This window comes from Garra rufa, chromosome 6 (assembly GCF_049309525.1).
Source record: "Garra rufa chromosome 6, GarRuf1.0, whole genome shotgun sequence".
Taxonomy (NCBI): Eukaryota; Metazoa; Chordata; class Actinopteri; order Cypriniformes; family Cyprinidae; genus Garra; species Garra rufa.
Genome location: NC_133366.1, coordinates 20,405,089 through 20,423,519, shown reverse-complemented (window position 1 = coordinate 20,423,519; position 18,431 = coordinate 20,405,089).

Sequence of the window (18,431 nt, the reverse complement as noted above, 5' to 3'; positions counted from 1 at the left end):
TTCAACTTAATAAAAAGTAAATATTTTTCAAGATAGTATTTGAATCATTTAAAATATGAATTTTGATCATTTAATCAATTGGCTTCAGCAGTGACAATATAAAAGCCAATTATGTGATTTTGAAAACATTGTCTTAATGTCACATTTAGTATTTTTGGATCTTTGTACATTTTTCTCAATATTTTAGACAAGGGATCAAGATGATCAGTTTGAGGTTTCCTAGACATCAAAATCTTTGAATCCCTATAGAGAACATGACAGTACTGATACTCTAAGCAGATTTGCCATTATAAGAGCTCAGGGAAGACCAATTTACAGACTCAAGCCATGCTTAACATTGTCCCTTGACTAAATTTGTGTTCTGTAACCTCAAACTCACTGAAATGTTTAAATATATGCTTGAAATACTGCATGACACTACAAATGTATTAAGGTTTATCCAAAACAGATGAACAGGAAACTAGTATTATTTTATTATGACAGTTGTTGTAGTACAACGACAGTCACAGTTGAAGTTAAAAACTTACATACACCTTGCAGAATCTGCAAAATGTTCATTATTTTACCAAAATAAGAGTGATCATACAAAATGCATGTTATTTTTTTATTTAGTACTGACCTGAATAAGATATTTCACATAAAAGATGTTTACATATAGTCCACAAGAGAAAATAATAGTTGAATTTATAAAAATGTTTGCATTCTTAATTGATTCTTAATACTGAGACTATGATTTTGAGATCCATATTTTCACAACTGAGGGACTCATATGCAACTATTACAGCAGGTTCAAACACTCACTGATGCTCCAGAAGAAAAAACGATGCATTAAGAGCTTAAACTTTTGAACAATTTTTTTTTCTTGTTTTGCCTAAATATCATTCTTTTTTATTTAGTACTGCTCTTCAGAAGCTACAGATATACTTACATATTCCCCAGAAGACAAAATAAGTTAAATTTACCCATTTGCTGAAACAGGTTCTCACCAAGATGCAGTGAAGATGTGGAAAAAGTTTGGGTGAACTTTATGTCTATCTCCTTTTCTGCAGGCACTTCCACAGCTATCCAACTTTAAGACTACATACTGAGGCACAGCCAGCTCCCAGGTGGTGCTTTTCAAGCTTTCCGGCCTCAGACTTGGACGTGAACATGCTTCCTGACGGCTGGCCTGATGAAACGCTGAGACCGCCCGGTTTGCTCAGGGCATTAAAGATAGAGCACGTCGACATGGTCAGCCAACCCAACTCGATGCTCTATCCGTATCTGCAAACCAGGCCTGACAGTCTCCCCAGTAATGAAGAGGGCCCGGACTACAGGGTCAATAATTCATACTGAGTGCAGTTCAGTCGGGATCGAGGAGGAGAGGTAGGAGAGGGTCCTCAATTCCACACACAGTCATCTTTGTTACAGAGCTTGACCACTGTAGAGCCAAGTTCCATGCAGCTCCATATGTCTTACTGCTTTATTAAAGGGCATACATGTAGCAGCTTCCACTCAGCTCAGGCCAGCCCTGCTTGTTCATTCTGGGATGCTCCTCTGATCATCTTGAGATGTTCCTCTCATTGATCCCCGTCATGGATATTAATAGCCGTTGCCAGTGCCAGTTCCTCACTAAGATGGTAGTCACATCAAACCGCAGCTTGTTCTGCTCTGAATCTCATGGGTAGGCCATGTTCTTTTTAGTGGTTATGATACTTGTGCTTCTGAGGGAATTGATGTAAATTATGGAGTTATATAGGAGCTCTAAAAAATTGTAGTAGTCAAAAATGATTGTTAGAAAGTGGTTGTAGGAGTGGTACAGTATATAATATTAAATATACACGTCATAGTGTATTCAGTTGGTGTGACTGACTGCTCTCTGCACCCCGATATCTCCAGTTGTGTTTCAACATTCATAGATTTCAGAAAAGTAGCCCTTTCACATCAAATGATGCTCTTTTAATAAGTCAATTATATGACACTTTGACACGCCAATATATCAGATCGTAATAAATGTCCATTTGAGAGTGAATAGTGCAGACAAAAAGACTGAAAGTGTGTTCATGGTATTAGAAATTCCAGCAGTGAAGACTTTGCTTTGCTGAAAAAGTTATTTTCCTGACCCTCACAATGAGGTGTGAGTTACATTGCAACATCTTACAGTGTGACTTCATATCTCACAGTTGTGATTTTAAAATAAAGTCACAATTGTGAGATAATTGTGACTTTATATCTCCTAATGGCAAGTTCATAACTCACAAATAGGACTGTTTCTAACAATTGCAACTTAATTTCATGAGTTTGTGATTTTATTTCTTACATCGTAGCTTTATAACTTGTAGTGGAAATTCATATCTCACAACCGCAACATTAAATCTCACGATGTGACTTCATATCTCACAGTTTTGACATTATTTCTCATAACTGTGACTTTCCAGTAACTGTTGTCTTATAATTGAAACGTTGTATCTCACAAATGTAATTTCTTGTATAACTGCAACATTTTATCTCCCAAGCCCAGGCTTAAAAGGATAGTTCACCCAAAAAATGAAAATTCTGTCATTAATTACTCACCCTTGTGTCGTTCCAAACATAAATTAAGATGTTTTTGATGAAATCCGAGAGCTATCTGACCCACAAGTGACACATTCAAGGCCCAGAAGGGTAGTAAAGACATCGTTAATATGGTCCATGTGACATCAGTGGTTCAACCTTAATGTTATGAAGCTACGAGAATACTTTTTGTGCACAAAGAAAACAACAATAACAATTTTAATCAACAATTTCTTCTCTTCTGTATCAGTCTTCACGCGTTCACAAGAGTACCATGTCGCATGTATACATACTAGTATAATTCAAATTTTTTATAATTCTAATTAAAAAATGTCTTTTTTCTAAGGCACATTTAAAAAAAATACTTAAATGTCCTAATTTAACTAAGGCCTATTCCTGGCCCAATCTAAGCCCAGTCTGTGCAACCAGGGCTAATGCGCAAGATTGTGATTATTTCCTGAAATTATTACTTTATATTTTGCAATGTGTCTTTATTTCTTGCCCCATGAATTTATACATACATTACAACTGCAACATTATATCTGACAAATGTGACTTTCTCACTACTGTAACTTTATATGTCACAATGTTACTTCATATCTCGCAGTTGTGACTTTATTCCTCATAAGTACGACTTTATACCTCCTAATCACAACTTTATATCTCACAAATGAGACTATTTCTCACAATGCCTTGTAATTGTGATTTCATACCTCACAACTGTGACTTTATATCTGACCATGAGTCTTTATTTCTTCTTCTATTTTTCTGTTTTATCTCTGAGGCTGAAAAAAGGCTTCCATTGACCGTGCCACAATTAAATAAACATTTCAATCTGGTGCATTATGAAAGAGATCTGTCAAAAGTCCTGCAAAATGTGGGCCACACAGTTGACTTTCCCACCATCTTGAATTATTAAACAAATTCCGTACATCATAAGCACCGCCATTAACCAGTTATAGGCACCTGCAGTGCTGGGTGGACCTATCCATAGCTCGTAATGTCTATCATAATCAAAAGGCTACGTAAAAATACGGCTCATGAACGACAATCCTGTTATTAGCTGTCATCGCAGAAGGGAATCTATGTTCAAATAAGAGCTTTCTAATAACCACGCAGGTGACTGATATCTCTCCCTCTCTAGGGAGGAGGGGATGGCAGCAGGGAGGCGGAAGGGTGAAAAATCGACACGGCGACGGAATGCAGATATTGCTCTACCCTAGCGTCGCCCCCCATTCGTCACTGTCTCGCAGCCCGGCCCTCATTAAGTGGCCGCAGCGTAAGCCATGACTTAATTTCCTTAAGAGGACCAGACACCTGATTCAATTGTACACCCATTATAGAAGGGCAGGGCGTCGAATTGGGCAAACAGCCACGGCTGCGAGAAGTTGTGATGAATGATCACGTGCCGTCTGTAACGCAAGTAGCAATTCTCTATATTAAATGTTGTGGACATAATTTCCCGACGAGTGATTCATGCCGAGTGCCATTCGTGAGCCCGACCCCCCTAGAGGCTATGGTGAAGTTAGCGAGGTTAGTTCCAGTCGCCCGCTGTTCTCCTCATCTCTGGTCTCCTTCTGCACATTTCAGTCTCAGTGGGGATGGATGAGAGATGTCTGTGGAAAACGGGGGTGATCCATTCACTCAGAGGCAGCATGGAGAGATCACTGACTATCTAGTGTTAGATGATTCCGACTCACACTGACCTTGTCACTTAGGTGGTTTGTCACTCTAAAGGTTCAAACCTGCTCATTTTAGGGATGGCTTGTGATGGTCGACTAGTCAACCAACATTCTGCTAGTCTACTGCTGTTCAGATTTTTTGCTTACATATTTTGTTAGTTTTCATATTTCAGATTTCAAAACTGTGTGACTTTTTTATTATTCAGAACTAAATTGATTATATAACTGTTGTGGACCAAAACAACTTTGGACCCCATTGCTTTTCATCGTATTGCAAATTGTTTGTCTGAAAGAAAGAAATGCATACAGGTTTGGACCGATTTTCATTTTTGAGTAAACTATCCTTTTAAGATTAATTAGTCAACTGGTCAGTTCGGCAAATCACTGACTTATCATTTATATATAAAAAAACAGATGTGTAATAATAAATAGAAATACAGTGGTGGCCAAAATTATTAGAACACTAGTATTTTCACCAGCTGGTTTTAAGTTTCTATCTTTCACTGTAGTGTAGTAACACATCAAATGTTTATTTAATTTAGTTAATAGAAGTTAATTGATAAAGAAAATCTATTAATGACATTATTTTTGATAGCATCCTCATTTTACAGCATTTTTACAGAAGTGCCTAAAACTTTTAACACTACTGTAGCTTTGAAGGTAGGTTTCTTGAAGCATCTTGGAGACGTTGCCACGGTTCTTCTGGATTTAGTCTTAATGGATTATTACAATTAATGGCAAAATGAATGTTTGGAAATATAAACTGATGTTTACTACCGAGACACTTCAGAAATAAACTTAAAGCCATTTTTATCTGGTCAAAATACTAATATTTCTGTTCTAATAATGTTCTAATAAATTTGGCCAGCACTGTATAAAATATGAATTAGGACTGTGCAATAATGACAAAAATTATACTTCAATTTTCTGGAATTTTGTCGATAACGATAATTAGATGATATTTTGCTGAGCGTGTTATTGTCCTGGTACTTTGACAGGTTTAGAACTGCCATTGACAGCTGACTCCTTTTGATATTTTTCATATTCTGTGCAGTTGTTAGTTTGCATTAGTAACAGAAATAAACGCTTGTAATAAATTTAAATAGTTTTTTTACCTTTTACAGGCAGTTTTACCTTTATAGGGCCATTTTTTTCTAAACTAATTAAACATATGCATTATCTTTTGTGTCAAGTTCTTACATTTAATCAATAAATTCAAATAGTAAGACACTATAGTGCTGTTACCAATCAAATGAAATCAGTTTCAACAAAATTTGTGATTGCGATGCAGAGGTGGCACAGAAGCTGCATCCGAAGTGGCATTTAGATGCATTTACATATACTGTTTAATGCAGGACATAAATGCATTTAACCTGCAGTTACAAATGCATAAATAATGTTTTGATGTCTTTGACAAATGTTATACTTTAAACATAAACGTAAAATCACCAGTAGGTCACTGCATGAGTGAGTCATTCATTCAAACGATTTGTTCAAACGGATGAATGATTCATTCAATCTGATTGATTCTGATTCTGATAACAAAATACTAGTGTGTGTTGCTCAGAGATGCAAAACAGTTCTGCTGTGGCTTTGTCTGGAAATATCTTCATTGTTCTTGTTACCAAAAACAAGAACTGATGTGTCTAAGTGGCCGTTTACACAACAACATTTTCAGCCAAGAACTGGACATTTTGTATGCGTTTTGCCTGTTAATTTACACAAAAATGGTGTTTTGGGGCAAAAATGCACTTAATTTTGACTTGTTTTTCTGAAAACAAGACAATAATTGTTACTCATCTAGAAAATCCTTCTTGATTTAAGAATTGTTAGATATTTTGGCTGGATATGATATTATGGTAGGCGATATATATATCACACACCCCTAATATGAATATACTTTAATATGCTATCTAAATATACTTCACGTATACACGTATTATCCTACAAAATCTAAAAGTGCATTTTAGCTTTTTTCACACATCAAATCTGGAAAACATTAGAAAATAATCTAACTACCAACCTGACAGGGAATGTTGTTAATGAAGCAAAAAAGAAAGCAAAAAGCCAAAACAGAACTCTTTTCTGTGTTGTTGACTGATCTGAATGTAATTGTTCTATCATGGCTTTTATCTGTACTGCTAGAGCTTTTTTTGATACCAGATGTTGATGAAAAGCAATCCACAAAAGGGGTTATTTATCCATTTATTTATTATTTTCTTTTTTACTGGGAGCATCATATCAATTACCAAAGCTTATCCTTTGTGAAGTTTGGTTTTCATCTCCCTATAGTCCAATTTAATAAAAAGAAATATGTCAACACTGTGAGTACCAGGCCTTGGCAGCCTCAAAGGTGCTAGTAGGATCTGTGAAAGTGAAATATCACAAACCTCATCAAGTGCCCTCAAGAGCATGTGCACACAATCTATGTGTGTTTCAGTCATTCAAACTCGAACGTTGTGCCTTTTGTCCTGTTGATTTTATTTCTCCATCAAGTAGCTCTATGCAACTCTGTGTTGAACATTATTTTTAGCATCAATTGTTTGCACCACCCACTCATCACCAGACAGATTCACACATAAACCGATCTATAGACCAATCCCCAGTGTCCTGACCCTCTGCAGAGGGATCAAACAGAGCAGGACACACACACACACATACAGGCTTTTTGAAGAACTCGGTGAGGCCCCCCTATGGGTGGGCTACTGGCACTCTCTCAAACAGTCTGACTACAGTAGGGGTGGAGTGTGTCTCATCTGCTTTAGCACAAAGCTGTCAATCATCCTACAATCACCAATGGGTTCAGGCTTCTAACTTAAAAACAAACCTTGTGCCGTATGTGCGGTGGTGACAGTTTGCGACACTTTTGGGATTGTGCAATGCCGTGGAATATGGGTCAGTTCTGTTGTTGTGTTTCACACACATTGACACAGAAACATATGGAAGCCCAAAAGGTTTAGATTTCCCAATTGCAACTTTTTTTCTTGGAAGTGCAACTTTTTATCTCCCAGTTGTGACCTAATACTTCACAATGCAACTTTATGTCTAGCAATTGTGACTTTATTTCTCATAACTGTGACCTTATATCTCACAACTGCAACTTTATGTCTAGCAATTGTGTCTTTTTGTCACAGTTACAACTTTATATCTAGTGTTGGGGAGTAACTAGTTACATGTAAAAGAGTTACGTAATTTAATTGCAAAATAAATGTAACTGTAATCTGTTAGTTACTAAGAAACTAATTTAATTAAATTACAGTTACTTATAAAAATGGTAACGATTACAAAGGGTTACATCTGAATATTTTCACACACACATACAGATTTAATTTAATTTCTTTCCCAAAATTGCATTGACTGCTCTAAAATATGAGACATACCAATGTTTAAAAGGATAGTTCACCCAAAAATGAAAATTTTATGTTTATCTGCTTACCCCCGGGGCATCCAAGATGTAGGTGACTTTGTTTCTTCAGCAGAACACAAATGAAGATTTTTAACGAAAACCGGTGCAGTCTGCCAACCAAATAATGGATTTGGATGGGCACCAGACCTTTAAAAGTAAAAAAAAAAAACATGCACAGACAAATCCAAATTACACCCTGCGGCTCTTGACGATACATTGATGTCCTAAGACACGAAACGATGGCACGAGGAAGGGTTGGCTCCTCCATGGGGCCGACCGACGGAGGTGGAGCCGGTGGAGCCCGAGGCAGAACCGGAGAGTCAATGGTCCTGGGCGACACAGAGGATCCGGAGGGCCAAGGCGGAACCCAAGGCTCTGGCGACCAAGGCGGAGATGGAGGTCCGGAGGTACGCGGCGGAGCCGGAGCGACAGAGGACCGAGGCTGTGCCCACGGGAGGGAGGAGGTCCACAGAGCCGGTAGGACGGAGTGACGAGGCGCAGCTGGAGGTGGGTCCTCCACGCTAGACACCAACCACCTTGAGACAGAATTGACCTGATGAAGTGCAGATGTAGCGACCATCTTGGCGACAGGCCCCGGCATGGCAGCCATCTTGTGAGCGGACTCTGGAAGGGCGGCCATCTTGTGAACAGGCTCTGGAAGGGCAGCCATCTCGTGCAGTGACTCAGAGCTGGCGGCCATCTTGTGCAGTGACTCTGGACTGGAGTTTACTGTGGGAACATTGTTGTCCTCTTCTTGAATTCCCACAGTAAAAGTAGAGCCACTCATTTGCAGAGCAATGTCAATGAACATTTGTAAAGTCCAGCCAGGTTCGAACATGGGCATGAGGGAAGCCAATGGCTCTAAGAGTCCTCCATGGAAGAAAATCATCAGGCATTGATCATCCATAGAAGACAGTTTTGCCAATTCAATATGAATTGGGAATGAAGTCCATGATGTGTAGTGCAAGAGTTAATGACAGGACGACTCAATTCGTGACAGATACACAGCCACGTCCATCTGTCCTGAAGCTTTTCATCCGGCTCGTTACACGTGTACGCGCTCTGGCGTAGAATACACAAACGCCATAAGGGGAAATCGGTGAAAAGTCCCGGATGAGTTTGCACAAGCAAACGTAATCTTTTAGCTTTAAATTGGTTTGAACAATCAGTTTGAACCTTTTTTTTTTTTTACTTTTAAAGGTCTGGTGCTCATCCACTGCTATTATTTGGCTGACAAACACCGGTTTTCGTTAAAAAAAATCTGTTTGTGTTCTGCTGAAGAAATAGAAATAAAGTCACCTACATCTTGGATCCCCCGGGGGTAAGCAGATAAACATCAAATTTTCATTTTTGGGTGAACTATCCCTTTAAGGAGTTTAGGACATAGAATAGGACACGTTTATTCGATAACTGTTTTATTTCTAGTTTGGGTTAATGAATATGCTTTTTTTTTTAAGATTAGCTATTTTTTAAGACATTGTTAGATGCCAGTGTTTCCTGTCATAGCTATGCAATTTTTTTTTTCGAAAACAGTGTCATAGCTATTAAACTATATCTGTATTTAACCTATTTAACACTGCCTGATTTAAATGTTTGAAAATGATTAACAGTTGAAAACATTCGTTAGAAATTTAGAAAAGTGATCAAATGTAATAAGTTACTTTACTATAATAAGGTAATTAAAATAGTTACACTACTTATTACATTTTTAATAGGGTAACTTGTAATCTGTAACCTATTACATTTTTAAAGTAACCTTCCCAACACTGTTTATATCTCACAATGTGACTATATCTGGCAATTGTGACTTTTAATTATGAATTTCTGTCTCCCATTTTTGACTTGAAACCTTGCAATGGAACTTTATTTCTCATCATTTTGATTTTATATCTCACAACTGAAACTTTCTATTGTCCAATTGTCTTTTCTCTCCCCTAACAATGTGACTGTGTCTCACAATTGTGACTTTATTTCATGTAACTGACATTACTTCTCGCAAAATATATCACATCGATTTTTCTTTTTTACCAGACAGCCAGAGCCAGCAGAATTCTGTCCTTTTCACAATTTTTGGTGTGCGTTGTTAATTGTTGCATTTCAAACTCTCTTCTTTAATAAGCTGTGGTAAGACCAACTCAAAGCAAAGTAATGATCTGAATGGCATACTTGACAGGCTACTGCCACTTTCCACAAGGTAAGTTACTTTATCTATATGTATGTGTGTGTATGTGGATACACATCCATGTAAAAGATTGAGAAAGAACAGAGTAGCAATAAGCTGATCAAACAAGATCTATTATAATGTCTGATGCCTGAAATGAAAGTCTCTAATCTATGAAAGAATGTATACTCTTAAAAATAAAGGTGCTTCACGATGCCATAGAAGAACCTTTATTGTCTAAATGGTTCCATAAAGAACCTTTACCATCTGAAGAACTTTTCTGTTTCATAAAAAGTTTTTTTGTGGTGAAAGAACGTTCTTCAGATTATAAAGAGGGTGAAAGAGATGGTTCTTTAAAGAACCTTTGACTGAATGGTTCTTTGTGGAACCAAAACTGGTTTTTCTATGGCATCGTTGTGAAAAACCTTTTAAAGCACCTTTATTTGTAGAGAGACACAATAACATAGAAACTTCTCAGTCAACAATATTGATCCCATTTGATCAAGACCAATAAAACTGCTTTTGTCACAGTGTGAGAAGTCAAAAGACACTTTAGAAGAATTATAGTCATTTACTCTCATGTTGTTCCAAATCTCTAAGACTTTGGGTTACACTTTATTTTAAGGTGTCATCGTTACAGTGTAATTATACATTTAGGTACCGAGTAATATTCATTACTATATGCTTAGGGTTAGGATTAGCGTTATTCGTATGTAATTATGCAGAATTAATTGTTATTATAATAGTAAGTACATGTAACATGTAACAAGAACTCTTTAAAAACAAGTGTTACAAGTTTTGCAAAATGTCTTTTTTGGTCCATGAAATGGAAATCAGTGGTCACCAAAACAGTTTGGTTACCAACATTTGTCAAACCATCTTTTATGTGTGTGTGTGTGTGTGTGTGTGTGTGTGTGTGTGTGTGTGTGTGTGTGTGTGTGTGTGTGTGTGTGTGTGTGTGTGTGTGTGTGTGTGTGTGTGTGTTCCACAAAAGACAGAAAGCCATTCTGGTTTGGAATGACATTATAGGGTTAATAAATGTTGACAGAATTTTCTTTTATTTCCTAAACTTTGAATTTACTATGCTGAAGTTACTTTAAAACTGTATTTGTCGGGGAGTAACATGTAATGAAATTATGTAATTAAATTACAAAATGAATGTAACTGTAATCTGTAACGATTACAAAGGGGGTTGCATCTGAATATTTTCACACACATACAGATTTAATTGATTTCTTTCCGAAATTGCATTGACTCTTCTAAAATATGAGACAGCAATGTTTCAGTAGTTTAGGAAACAGAACATAAGTTTATTTCATAACTGTTTTATTTCCTATTTGGATTTGTGTATATGCTTTATTTTTCCCCATGCAAGGCGTTGTTAAGAGGGCAGTGTTTCCTGTCATAGCTATACAAAGATTTGATTTAAAAAACAGTATCATAGCTATTAAACTATATATTGTAATAATTTGAAATCAGTGTTTAGATCTCAAAGTAAAAAGAGGTGCTAAAGTCTGATTTTGTGGTGGCTGTGTTTTAAAAAGAAATTATTATAATCATAATTCAAGTGATGAAGGATTTTAAGTCTGAGAGTAATCAGTGTTCTGCTGTAAGGTTAACCCTGCCTCCTTAAAATTTTTGAAAATTATCAACAGTTTAAAAAAAATAGAAATTTAAGTTTCGAAAAGTAGTTTGTAACTTGTAATCTGTAACCTATTACATTTCCAAAGTATCCTTCCACTGAGAGTATTTGCTACACAATGTGTGCGTTGATGCCTGTGTGCAATATGTACGCCCCGCTCTTTTCTTTAATCTCTTTATCAAGTAATCAAACAGGAGGAGGAGGGTTTGTGTTAAGGGGCAGGCTTGGCGAAACGGAGACAGTCTCTACACATGTAATCCCTGTCATTAAATTTAAGCAATCTTTTTTTATTAATGAATATTTCAGGAGTTATTGCAAGGCTTCTCGTTAGATTTTTTTTTTAAATCCCCCCTCTCACCAGTGAATCATTCTTTTAATGATTTAATTAATAGCATTGTATCTACAGATGAAAGGCTTATACTTAATCAGCCAAAACGGTTTGAACTAAGAATAAGCCCTGCCTGTCAATTATGTGCATTGTAGGTCCCAGTGTTCTCCCTAAACTAACATGAGCCGTAAGACTTCCATTCTTAATTGAGGGTTAATAAATAAATGTGATTAGAGTAATCCCACAGCTTGGCTCTTGAAAGCTTGCAGGGAGATCGGCTGGCTGCTTGACTGGCTCTGTGTGTTTGTTTTACTGCCCTGGCGGTTTTCTCTGTGCTCCTGCCACAGTGCCAGATGAGAACTCTCCAGTATTTGCCAGGTACTGTTTTATTTACCTGAACCGCTGCTTCGTTTTGACGACTGCCATATGTTTTATCCCCCTGCACTGCCTGTACAGAGCTCGACCATGTGTGTGCGTGTGTGTATTTGGAGTGTGCCGTCTGTAAAGGCACTGTGTTTATATCACACTTACCACACACACACACACACATGTGAAAGCGTGCGTGCGCTCACACACAGGGACTGCCCCGGTCCAGGAGCCGTGTGCATTAATTATTGATATGCTCAGGAAAAAAATGGTGGCAATCTAATGAAATTATCAACGTTGCTGAATTAATGATGAACGAGAATAAGAAAAGCCGGGGTTCTCTGGAGCCGGCGAGCTCATTAGCTATGCAGTCTCATCACATCCTCTTTTGGAGCAGGCAGGCACTGGGGCTCTTTCCTTCTCTTCCATAGGACCTCGCTTTGGACTCCACTCAAACTTTCTCCAAAACTTCCTGTTGCCCTCACCTAAGACTCCCTACTATTGGCGTCCCGCTTCTATGCGAAATCCCAAGGCTTTTGGGTGTTTATTTATTTTTTTCTTTTACTGTTGAGGAAAACTGACCTGATTCTGGAAGCTTCAGTGGTCCAGGACAACCTTTTTCCTCTTTTCTTCCCACGGCTTCACTCTTTCCTTGGTCGGTGGCCTCTTTGGAGTGTTACAGAATCTATGCTTGCAAATGAAGTGGTCTGCACTGTTTGTCAAGTTGGGATTGAAATGAGGGAAAAGAATATGCAAGACATCCAGTCTGAGGCCAAGGATCATAAAGACAGGTACTGTGTGAGATTATTATAATTTGAGAAGTTAAGTTTTGAGTTAAAGTAACTGACTGACATGTTGCATGGTGTCATATCATGAAATCTTCCAAAGTTATTTCATCCAAACTTTCAGCTCTCACAGACTTGTTCCTGTCCGCTTGGATTCGGGAAGTAAGTGCTGGATTTCATTCTGCCCTTTTACGTTTTTCCGCTGTTTTTGTAATTGCTCTTACAACCAGCCTCATTTAAAGTTCTTAATAAAGGTAGAAATGATTTCTGACCTCGTTTTAAAGTGATGCAAGCGAGTCGTTGTTCTCTGTAGCACTTTTGGTAGAGAGCAGACTGAAATGTTAACTTTGACTTCTTTCTCTCTCTTCAAGACTTGTGCAGTATTGATAGTTCCCTTTAGAGCTTGTCTGGTGGGTCTTTCCTTCACAGGCCTTATTTATATATTTATAGACAGTATTACATCAGTTGGTTACTGAGATGATGGTTTGCATGGGAAAGGGTCTTTAAATTAATATATTAAGGTAGAAATAGAAATTATCATAATATTTTTTTTTTCAAATTCATAGTATTGCACTTTTCATATCAATTTGTACATGTTTTGAATTTAGAATTGCCATCAATGTACTCAAGATGCAAATGTGTCAGCAAAAATACAGGCTGATAAAGCATTCCTAGGTTGCACGGCCAAATTGTAGACAATACAATTTAATCTGGAAGATGGTAATCTGATTGTGAGGGATTCGATGATTTAATAAAAATGCAACACACTATCGTGAAAACAGACTGTCTCAGTCATCACAATTCGAAGAGAAAGCTGTGAGGTCACAGGTGTAATGTCATCATTGAAGTCCGCTTTCTGCTTCCTTATGGTTCCCTTCTATGAATTGACTGGATTGATCCACATACAAATAAGGTTTGTCCTCAAAGGGCTTCCATCAATACATTGACTTCTTTTATGGGGGCCATCAAACAACCATTATGGGTGTCACGGGGGGCGTCCCCTCGGGGAGATGGCCGCTAGTGACGGATGGGAGGGGCGGGGCCGCTGTCTCGTGCCAGAGGCCCTGGAAGATGGCTGATTTGTTCAAATCTGTCACCAAACATAATGACAATAACTACGTTATTTACTTTTATGTAAATAAGAGACTTTGCAGAGTTTTAATGCATTCTGTAAAAGCAATGCTTAAATAAATACATACACAAGTTTGGAATCAGTAAGATTTTTAATGAATTAAAGAAATCTTTTCTGCTCATCAAGGCTGCATGTATTTGTTTAAAAATACAGGAAAAAACTGTAATATTGTGAAATATAATTGCTATTAAAAATAGTGGTTTTCTATTTTAATATACTTTAAAATATCATTTATTTCTGAGATTCTGACTTTTCATCATTATTACTCCAGACTTCAGTGTCAAATGATTCTTCAGAAATCATTCTAATGTGCTGATTTATTATAAACATTGTAAGCAATTGTGCTTATTTTTTTTAAACCTGTGACACTTTTTCAACATTGTGAGCAATTGTGCTGCTTTATATATATATATATATATATATATATATATATATATATATATATATATATATATATATATATATGTTTTTTTTTTACTGTTACACTTTATTCATGATTCTTTGATGAATAAAATGTTCAAAAGAATAGCATTTATTTAAAATAGAAACAATATACACATTCTCTTCATTTTAACTTTTTATTCATCAAAGAATCCTGAAAAAAGTATCACAGTTTCCATATTAGAATGATTTCTGAAGGATCATGTGACACTGAAGACTGGAATAATGGCTGATGAAAATTTAGCTTTGCATCACAGAAATAAATTAAATTATAACAGTATAAAATATAATATAATTTTAGTAGTATAGTAAAATAAAATAAAAACTTATTTTAAATTGCAATAATATTTCATAATATTGTTTTTTTATATTGTATTTTAAACAAATAAATGGAACTTTGATGAGCACATCTTTAAAAAAACATTAAAAATCTTTCTGATCCCAAACCTTTGAAAGGCAATGCACATATGTACATACATACATATACACACACACACATGAATGCATATTTTTTAAAGGGTTTTTGAAGGTTTTAAATGAAAGAATGCTCTATTTAATAGCATGTTACAAAAGGGTTTTATTTAAAAAAAAAAAAATGCACAGAAGATTAAAGGAATAATCTATATTTTGCACACAGCGAGCTCCCTGTTATAGAATTTATGTCTGGCTTGAAGAACAAAAGAGCACGAACAAACAAGCAAGACAAGAAGTGCAGAAGTAAATGAGAGGTTTAAATGTGAGGGTCTATGTGCAATTATCTTCCTGGCAGACAAGAGCTATAACCCATTATGAAAACTGTTGAGCTCATATTTCTTTTCATGTACACAGAACGCCTTTGAGATCTCAAGGCCCTCGGAATACAAACAAATACACGTTTCTGTCACACCCACATCAGTGTTCTAATGTCAAAAGTACAGGGCGTTCTATTACACAATTTTAATATTCATGTCTGCTCTCCCCTGGCTAATTAATATGCACTATTTTAAGTCTAATTGTTCGAGAAAACTCAGTTTTATGTTGCTGCAATGGTAATAACAAATGATCGACGCATAAAATTTGCATATATTTGCCAGGCTGCGAGAATATCTGATCATTGTGCCACAGAGAATTGCTTTAAGTTCGGAAGTTAATTTCATTATCTCCGCCTCCCTGTTTAAGTGTGCACTCTACAATAATTGAAAAACAGAATAAAAGATTAGCTTTTACCGGGTGACGGGCTCTAATGGCAAGTGATGGAATGTTAGTGTTACAAGAGAGGGGAACAATTACCGAGAAGTGTTTAAGTGTTGCCATCAACGATCGTACATGTGTTGCAAGAAAAAGATCTGGTGTCATAATGACTAGGTTAATAATGTAATCTGATACTGGACTGCTTCAGTATATTCATGAATGAAAGATGAGGAATACAGCTAAACAATAAGTATACAAGTTCATTGAATCCTATAATAGGTTCTTTACTGTTAAGCATGCTGTCGGTGTGTCACACCTTCTGCACGCACTTATTTGGGAAAATCACAGTGGAGCATTCTGGGAGCCACTTATCCTGGCGCACCTTGTTGTTAGGGCTCCGTCGCTGCTGTTTTCTCATCAAAAAAAGAAGAAAAAAAGCAGTGGTGCTTTGTTGTCAGGCTTTTCACGCACATAACACATATTCATGCGGACGTGTTTAAGCGTTTTTCTGCTAGCATAAGCACGCCGTGATGTCGCTCCTAACTGACTTTTTCAGTTTTTAACAGTTAGCATCTTGCCTACTCTGCTATCTCATGTCTCTGAGTGTCGTGGACTAAAATGATTTTTCTTTTCTTCAAATAACCTTTTTATACTGAGTGAAAACTCATATTATAGAGGTTAAGATTTTGAGAACAACAAACCAGCCTGCTTTTATTTGTGCTGCTGATTCAGGAGATTCAGGTTTGTGGTAGCCAAGTGTAATTTAGTAGATGTGCCTGAGTGTGTGATTCTGAGGCATAAACACTGAAATTTCTGTATATATATATATATATATATATATATATATATATATATATATTTTTTTTTTTTTTTTTTAAATCAGTTATATAATTTTGAACATAAATATAAATATATAAATATTTATATTAAATAAATAACTAACTATTATATAATATAATATAATATTCACTAAATAAATAAATATTATGTTGTTACACTACCAGTCAAAAGTTTATGAACAGTAAGATTTTTAATGTTTTTAAAGAAGATTCTTCTGCTCACCAAGCCTGCATTTATTTGATCCAAAGTACAGCAAAAAAGTAAAATTTTAAAATATGTTTACTCTTTAAAATAACTGTTTTCTATTTGAATATATTTTAAAATGTAATTTATTTCTGTGATTCCAGTACTCCAGCCAAATGATCCTTAAGAAATCATTGTAATGTTCTGATTTGCTGCTCAAAAAACATTTATTATTATTATTATGTTGAAAACGACTGAGTTGAATTTTTTCAGGTTTCTTTGATGAATAGAAAGTTCAGAAGAACAGCATTTATTTGAAATAAAAATCTTTTGTAACATAAATGTCTTAATCATCACTTTTAATCAATGTAAAACATTTTTGCTAAATAAAAGTATTAATTTCTATAATTTCTAAAAAATTATACTCCAAGCTTTTGAATGCTATAGTATATAATGTTAACTGTTTTAAATATTGATAATAATAATAAAAACATATTTTCTTGAACAGCAAATCAGCATATTAGAATGATTTCTGAAGGATCATGTGACACTGAAAAATGGAGAAATGATGCTGAAAATGTAGCTTTGATCACATGAATAAATTACATTTTAAAATATATTCAAATAGAAATCAGTTATTTTAAACAGTGAAACAATATTTCAAAATTGTACTGCTTTTGCTGTACTTTGAATCAAATAAACACAGGCTTGTTGAGCAGAAGAGACTTCTTTAAAAAACATTAAAAATCTTACTGTTCTGGTAGTGTATATTACTATTATTAATTTTATAAATTATATATAATTTACATAGTTTACAATATATCTTAAAAACACAAACACATTCCAAATTTGTTTTATATCATATTGTATATCAATAACATTGTATCTCATTCCAAAAAGTCAATTATAGCCCACATGGTGTGCCTTTCATATTCATTTGAATATTCATAACCAAATACCACTAAAGACAGCTCACATGTGTCCATAGATATGTCTCCACAAGGGTCATTGATCTCACGTTGACCACAGAGCCGTGAAACTTTCCAAGCTAATTGTGTCTTTGTCAGAACTGCCAATAGAGCTTGAGAAGTGTAAAGAGTGATATCACTGAACCCAAGGGAATAGGACTCTATCCCTAGCCAATATGACTTTCCTCCTGCTGTTCTGACTGATGCTCATTAGGCAGTACTGTATGCTCTACAGGTGAAATGCTGATCAACTAATGCATCAGTGTCTTTGAAATGAGGAATTATGGAATGATTTTATTCAGTCATTTACTTTAAAACCTAACATTTTTACAATAATTCTGAATGCAAATGAAGTAAAACAATTTTCAGACAGCCTTATTCGCTACAAATTTGAGGTATAAGTGCGTCTGAAGCTTCTGTCTTCAAGAGGTCGGAGACTGTTTGTATTCCACTGTATTCAAATGTTGAAATCTAAAACTGAAGCCAGCAGACTGTAGCGCAGTCTGAGTATAAAGCTGTGAGGAGGGCCATTTGTAATGCATCCCCATTGTAACAGCTTCATAAATTATCTTAATTAAGAATACCACCTGGAGCTCTATCCTATTGATCAGCCAGACAGCACTTCATCAAATCTAAGGTTGCCTAGTCAAAAAAGCAACATGCGACTTAACTCAATGGCATCCCTTTTTTTTAATTGCTTCGACAAGAGAATTTCCGCATTTTATGAAGTTTCTTGTTTTTCAACATCGCCGTGTTTTGTATTTTTAATTCTCTGGTCTTTTTGATGGCTTGTTG